We start from the raw sequence: 7500 nt of genomic DNA on the forward strand, positions 1-7500 counted from the left end.
CACATATATAAAACCAGAGCTTCTGAACGTGTCTTATATCTAAATTTAATATCTTCTGTATTCAATATGATTTGGCATTTAACCAACATGTTGTGTTATACGGCAGTGTTCGTATAACATGTTATGTTGTATGTTATGTTTTCTTGGTCGTGTTTGAGAAGGTTATTACAACATAATTCAATTCAGTCTCTCTCTCTCTCTCTCTCTCTCTCTCTCTCTCTCTCTCTCTCTCTCTCTCTCCCTTATACGCACACCCCCCCCCCCCACACACACACCCACACTCTCTCTCTCACACACACACGCATAGATACACACGTTAATAATATATAGACGTACATATAGATCCATAGATTACCAGTGTTTGCGAGGTAAAAACAAAATTCCCGTGACCGTGATTAACACTTTATAGATTCCGCAATAAACTGCTCGCATTTTCGAAAATTATAATCTGGCACTCTCATGAATTCATATGAAATGAATAAGGGTGTAAATTGAACAGTTAATTAGTAGTGTTAAATCATTTGAATTACAAGGGGTCCCCATGGCTCAGTAGGTAGAACATTCAATTAAAGAATCCTAGTGAAATCGATCTTTTTTCCCTCACATGTTCACCCGCAGTGACTGGGTATCTGGGTCTATTAGATCTGTTGGAAAGTACTTTGCGATAAAATTGCGTCCTATCCGAAGAGTAGGAAGTTATTGCTATTGTCCGTTTCACGCTTTAGAAACCGGGATAAACCGTAGCCATCGTTAACATATAGCCTGACACTGACCAATAAATGACGTCTAAACGCCAGTCTTTGGCCACAAAAGAAAACAAATTGTGAGTTGTATTCAATAGTTCAACCAATGGGACCACTTGTATCCATGAGCACTACGAACGACAACTCACAAGGCGGTGCAAAAACCAAATAATAACGTCAAAACGCCAGTCTTTTGGGATTTCAGTGTCAGGCTTTAACTTAACGATGGCTACGGATAAACTCTGGCTCTGAAGGACTACTTGAGCTACAGCTGCTAGAATTCGGAGATCAATTTGTTTATTTATTTTTACCATTAATACGGCGTGTTCAATTCCAAGTAAGAACAAACATTTGCTTATATCCGACATGGCAAATTGCCTTCAGCCGTAACAGCACCGGCGGCGACATTAGGATGATTCACTCTTTTTATCTAATCCATAAAAAAGGCATATCCGAAAGTTTACCTTCTGCCAATATACTCCAGCTTTCCATTAATTTTCAAAGTGTATCTTCATTAATCATTCATGATAAATTGGACGGTGCTACCTTAAGCTTGATCTCCATAAACACGATTCCGCTATATTTTATATTATATATGTCTAGAACACGTTCAGTAAAAAGAAGAATTTAGTCATATTCTTTTAAAAAGCATGTTTAAAAATATTTTGGCGTGAAAACACGTCCTCCAAGAATCGATCAATTAAAATATAAACCTCATCTCGTCAAAAACTCTCAAACCTGAGGTTTGGTGGTATTTGAGTACAAGTCCTTGTTGACGTGATGGTGTTAAAGAGTGAACGGGAAAACCCCGTTTGCCGAGAACAATAAAGACGGGGAGGGGAGGGGGATGAAATGATTTACTTGTTAGATAATTCTTTGTGTATTGTTGTCATTGTTGTTGTTGTTGTTGTTGTCGGTGTGATTGCCGTCAGCCAAAACAGCACCGTGCGACATGAAGGTGACTCACTCTTTTATCTTATCCATATAAAGGGCACATCTTAGTGTTGTTGTTGTTGTTGTTTTTCTGTCTGTGTGTGCTTTGTACTTATGTGCGTGTGTTTTGACTAAATCTTGTTTAATTAAAGTAAGGAATTAATTTATATTTTAAATAATTATTTGTGTATTGTTTGTTGTTGTTGTTGTTGTTGATGTTGTTGTTGTTGTTGTTGTTGTTGTTGTTGTTGTTGTTGTTGTTGTTGTTGGTGTTGGTGTTGGTGGTGGCCTTGTAGTTGATGTGTGTTCGTGTGCTTATGTTCGCGTTCGTGTTTGTATGCGTATTGTCAATATTTCGTTTAATTAAAGTATATTAGCCGGAAAGGAGATGAAAGAGTTGCGTTATATCTAACTGAAATTCAATTTGTCATTTAATTCTAATGTTGCGGTGCATGTTTTCCTTTAAAGAAATCATTTGGGTTACGCCTTTTCCTTATTCAATTAAATTGTATGTAAAATCCAGCCGTGGAAGCTTGGAAGCGTTTTAAAATAAGGCCAAACTCACCCAGTCTCTCTCTCTCTCTCTCTCTCTCTCTCTCTCTCTCTCTCTCTCTCTCTCTCTCTCTTTCTTTCTTTCTTTCTTTCCCTCTCAATTTAAAGTACTGATATAGTATCCCTCTCAAAGTCTCCAAGGACGAAATAGATTTCTATTCATGTGACTCGAGCTTAAGACGTACGGGTGTATGACGTCAATGCGATGCGACCCCTTACGCGTAAAAAAATAATGATAAACATTCATGAAAATAATAATGTTCACGTTTCCCCCATGAGGCAAGGTGTTCTGTTGCACAACGCAGTCAGATCAGTTTAGATAACTGACGATCCGACAGGTGGATAGCTTATTAGAAGAAGACTTACGTTATTTTTGTATAGGAAAGAAAACGAATGCTAGTACGTTATCTTGGTTTACCGTCCCAAGATGAGCTTAAATTGATCCACAGAGTTTCTGTGCCATGTCTCCCGTATTCACGGTATACGGTTCGATTCACAGTAAAAATATGATCACTATCTTTTTTTTTTTTTTTTTTTTTTTTGCCAAACTTTGAAAAAACAAACCCCAATAAAAACGTTAAAAAAAAGTTTGTCCAGAAAGCTCGTCCTCTTTCAAACATCAACCGACTAAAATGACCCAAAACTATCATGTCAAAAGATTTTGGTCAGAAAGCTCGTCCTCCTTCAAACATGGACCGACTAAAATGACCCAAATCGACCATGTCAAAAGCTTTCAAACTTGTGACTTCCTCGAAGACTCCATTGTAATCACATGCTTGAGAGCTTTTGGCAAGATGAGGGTCATATTAGTTGATCGATATTGGAAGGAGGCGTTTTCTGGACAAATTTTTTGAATGTGTTTTGTTTTTCAGAGTGCAGAAGTATAGGTAGTATAGGTTGTGGTATGACACTCGCTTTAGGATAGTAAGTTCCTGGATTCGAGCCTCGCTCGGCTCGCATAGTTGAGTCCTTGGAAAACACTCTCTACTCACATTCTCGCACCGTACTCAGGTGTAAAATTAGTACCTGGCTGTTAACAGCGTCGTCTCTGTCTGAAAAATTGTAATATGCCCTGACACTGACAGGCATCATATTGGTCACGGACCCTTTGTAAAGTGCTTTCAGCACGTTTAGTGGATATTGCGCTATATATTTGCTCATTTTAAATAATCCTTCGTCAGTTATAGGCCGTTTTGTTGTCTAGTGGTATGACATTCGGCCAGTGGCCTGTAGCTCTCTTGTCGGTGATCCACTTTGAGCAGCGCAAAGTTGAGTACTTGGAATTTAGCAAAACGAAATCGATAATCTTCAAATTTATGTTACTGCTGTGTAGTTGAAAATATCCGGGGCACTCGAACTTAAGGCTGAGTTCGAACTCAACGTTTAGATAATATGTATTTAGCTAAAATACTCACATCATACGCCAGCAGGATATAAGGTACCAACACTCAAAACAATGTGTAACCTTGAACTTTTATAGTCTGACTGATATAATTTATTGAGAACTAAACATTACAATGGCTATCTAAAAACAATAATAAAGAGCTGAGTGACGTCAATTTTGCTCCTCCTATAGATTGTATGCGCTTGACTAAGAAAGAAGCTCACAACATTGCCATCCGGAAATATAACGGGCCAACATACAAAATTATGCGTAACCATGAACTTTTATACTCAAAAACGTGGATGGCAAAAAAACAAAACAACAAAAAACAAAAACAAACAAACAAACAAACCAATAACAAAGACCTGAGTGACGTCATCTTCGTTCTATCTATTGAACCACACCTAAGCCTGAACTGATTTTTCTCTTTGATTTGAATAAAACATAAAAGGTTCCGTACTCCCTCTACACTCAATGGTTTTAGCCCGGTTTTTCAAAGGACTTAAATGCACCACTTTTATCAACATGCCCTTACAGAGAGAACGTAACCCTGGTTTCGCGAATGCTTCTCTCGTCCTCGCTTCCGATGAAGTGTCTCATGCCGCTTTCAAGATAGCCCATCGCCATTTTGAATGTTGTCAGTCATGTGATAAATTCTAAGTTCACAAAGTTTGAAACCGAAATTGAGGAACAAAAACTTGTAATAAATTCTCGAGTAACGACAAATTGTGCAACTGACGAATACAATACGCTATTTCAACTTACAATATTATACATTTCTAAACTATCTTCATCATTATATAAATTAGCAAATGTGTTTTAATATTATATTAAATTCTATTTTCGACACTTGTTGTCTACGACCATATTACGTTGAAAATACCGGTTCTCGTCCGATCACCGAAGTCAAGCAACGTCAGGCGTGGTTAGTACTTAGATGGGTGACCGCTTGGAAACCCCACGTGTTGTAGACATCTTTTTTTTTAAAGGTTTTTTTTGATTTACCTATTTTACAATGTTATTACATTTTTTTCTTTTATCTTATCAACATTCAATTTAGATTCTATCTTTCGCACGATTTGATATGATCCTCCGCGTTACTCGAAATGAACCAAGCGAAGAAAATTGAGTTTGACGTCAGAACGATAAGATTTCTGAAATTCATTTTTTTTCTTTTAGAAGAGTAGGAATCAAATATATTCCTCCACATTGAAGGCGTGTTTTTAAATTCAAGTCTCTAATTTTTGTTTGAAAATTAATAGGTAACAAAAGTGTGATGCAAAAATAAATAAAATCCAACTGGTTTCAATCTCATTGGAAGTGTCAACCTACTCTTCCGGAGAATTGAATACTTCAGTACGGTGTGAGAGTGTGTGTAAAGAGCCTTCGAGCGAGACTTAAGCCCAGGAGTGTCATACCACTAGATCACACTCTCTCACGTACTGATGTGTAAAATGAGTGCCTGGCCGTTGAAAGTGTTGTCTTTGCGGAAAAAAATGACGATCTCGCCTAACAGGCATCATGTCTCGTCTTATATATTAAGTGATGCTGTTGGCTAGGGACCCTTTGTAAAGCGTTTTGAGTACCTTTGATGGATATTGCGCTCATTTTTTTCAACCACTCGGCCATCTCGCCTCCTATGTTTCACAGGCATGCTTAAAGGAGGAGGACTCATAATAGGATAAAGAATAAGAGGGGCCACGTTTTCTCTGTTGGCAGAGCAGTCGCTTCACACGCTAAGGGACTGGGAAATATCCCCCGGTAAGTCAAGTTTTTTTTTCTGGCCCCCCTGTCCACCCTACTCGATCTATTAGATCTGCTGAAAAGTATTTCGATATATATATATATATATATATATATATATATATATATATATATATATATAATATATATATATATATATATATATATATATATATATATATATTGTGTGTGTGTGTGTGTGAGTGTGTACCGGCTTCCTCTCAAAAGGGTAGCAAGCAATCAATTGCAAGTGACCGCTTAACCCTACAGAAACCGGGATGAACTTCGGCTCCATGAGTGTTATGTCTCAGCCTAAGGACTAAAGAATAATCGAAGCCAGCACAAAATTGGTTAAAATAACAGAGGCAGAGTTGGGCGGAAGTTGCGGCATCATAGGGGTTAAGAAGGGTAAACACCTGGGCATAATAATTTTAGCGACATGCATTACCCGATCAATATGGTTCATAAATGGAGAAGATAAAAGGAATAAAGTGCCTTTTCTAAGTACATCTTCCGCGATTCAACAGACGGCTGTGTTTGATTTCATTCATATAACTAATTTGAAATTTCAAAGCACTAGTGTGTTGAATCTTCTATTTTTTCTTTCACAGTTTTATCATGTGGTTTATTTGGAACGGTTCTCGCTTGATTCCAGCTATCCGAACTCCACCACACTCTGCAATATGGTATGATAGAGCAGGGAGACCGGATGTTATCTATATTATTAAGGGGCGGTTTGGATATAATTATTAGTAAACATCCTTTAGAAAATTAATATTTTGAGATTTTGGTGGAAAACGATATCTTATTATCATAGAAATAATATTATTGAAGTCCAACTTCTCAAAATAGACTATAAAGGCACGAAAAACGCAAACGAAAAGGATACAGGTGGTAAGAAAAGTTTGAAAAAGGGAAAGCTGTTTTGTTATTTTCTCAATAATTTGTCATTTTTCTAGGATTATGGGATTTTATGTCAAACATTCTCAGAATCTATTCAATGAAATTGTCTGAAAGTTTCCACAATTATTACAGAGATAATGTATCTTGTCACCATAGAGAGGTTTTTTGATAGGGTATTTGTATTTTGAATTTTAATCCAAATTATACATTTTTAACATCAATTTTGTCATAATATTTTGATTCGCAACTTTGTAATGTTCTAATACAAATCATATAATAATAATAATAATAATAATAATAATAGATCTTTATTGTCCATAAATATGGCAATTTGTCATTTAGTTACACTTGTCATAACGTTATATGATAACTATAACATTGAACAGACACTTCACTCCTACCCATTCTCTCTCTCTCTCTCTCTCTCTCTCTCTCTCTCTCCCTCTCTCTTCCTCTCTTTCTTTCACGCATGCGACATACACAACATTAACATTTTCATTTCATTTTCAATTCGTTACATTCTTGGCAATTCAACACCAAATATTATCATCATTATCAATTGGTCACTTCATCTAGCCTAACATTAAACAAATTAATCAGTCAATCAGTCAACGCATCAATCCTTGGTTTTGCTGTACCATATGAAATATTCAACATTTTTATTGCTGATGGAACGAACGTTGATTTATACTTGTTAGTTCCACATTTAATCTGACAAAAACTTCTCCCAGATGGCAAAAGATCAAATTCATGGTATAAAATATGTTTTTTTATTGTTGGTAATTGAGAATGCTTTCCTTTCTATTGCTTTTCCATGAATTCTTTCTACTTCATCAACAGGATGATTTATTATTTTTGATGCCTCTTTGTAATTCTAAATCATCATACAACGCTTTATATAATATTAAGCGAAGGATAGGTCTTCAATCAACAAATCGCGAAATAAGATAAAATTAGTGGTGCACTTTTGTGTCGGAAGTAAATAAGGCCGCCGCCATTTCGATTTCCTTGAGACAAAAACATTGATACGAACGAACGATATATAAGCTAAAGCTGTAAAACCTCTCTATTGCGACACAAAATCCTACAATTTTGATAAGAGGGAAGAATACGGAGCTTATTCCTCCATTACTTTTTGGGAACATTTGCCATAAGATTGTTATATTTTTTATGCCAGACCTCAAATCAGGTCGCAAAACGAGTATGAACAAAGATAATGTATATTTTTCACCAAAATGTTTT

The 7500-nt window shown here is 36.3% G+C and overlaps 1 protein-coding gene and 1 non-coding gene across 2 annotated transcripts in view; one reads left to right on the forward strand and one right to left on the reverse strand.

The window, feature by feature from the left end:
• LOC144967227 (uncharacterized) overlaps positions 1 to 7500 on the reverse strand; it is a 106247-nt gene that overhangs the window by 79508 nt on the left and 19239 nt on the right. The gene's annotated exons all lie outside the window — the stretch shown is intronic.
• Positions 4468 to 4586, forward strand: LOC144969771 (5S ribosomal RNA). The gene has a single exon (XR_013644848.1). It is a non-coding gene; the product is annotated as a 5S ribosomal RNA (ribosomal RNA).

Source organism: Berghia stephanieae, chromosome 3 (genome assembly GCF_034508935.2).
Source record: "Berghia stephanieae isolate SIO BIC M18660-M18661 chromosome 3, UCSD_Bste_1.3, whole genome shotgun sequence".
Taxonomy (NCBI): Eukaryota; Metazoa; Mollusca; class Gastropoda; order Nudibranchia; family Aeolidiidae; genus Berghia; species Berghia stephanieae.